We start from the raw sequence: 548 nt of genomic DNA, 5'->3' as shown, positions 1-548 counted from the left end.
CAATTTGAGTTGAATTACTGAAATAAATGAACTTTTCCATGACATTCTAATTTATTGAGATGCACCTGTATAATAAAAACACTTTTTATAGAAAACTATAAAAATAGAACTATAGAACTATAGAACTATACAGTCTTCGTCTCATGTGTGTACACCATTCAGATCACTCTTCACAAAAACACAGTTAATTTGTTAATGTGTAAAACTTTTTAAATTAGCCCCAAATTATTGAATGCCCCTTTAAGTGGCTGATGTAGCTCTGCAGCACATCAGCAATAGAACGGGGCATCTTTTGACGCAACGTTTGCGTACAGTGTAGACAGAGGAGCAAAAATAAACAAACTAGCTGGCCATAATGTGTCTGAAATGTCACACTCACAATCATGCTGTTGTACTGAATATCAGAATGGCTGTTATTGCTTATGACCTGAAGTGAGAGCAAAGGTACATGCAAGACCAACCCAGTAATGCATGTTATAGGCCTACTTTTGAAATAAATAAATAACGTTATATAATTAATAAAGTCCTTTTCATTTCAGCTATCACCA

The sequence above is a fragment of the Myxocyprinus asiaticus genome, chromosome 30 (genome assembly GCF_019703515.2).
Source record: "Myxocyprinus asiaticus isolate MX2 ecotype Aquarium Trade chromosome 30, UBuf_Myxa_2, whole genome shotgun sequence".
NCBI lineage: Eukaryota > Metazoa > Chordata > Actinopteri > Cypriniformes > Catostomidae > Myxocyprinus > Myxocyprinus asiaticus.
Note: the sequence above shows the minus strand (reverse complement) of the source record.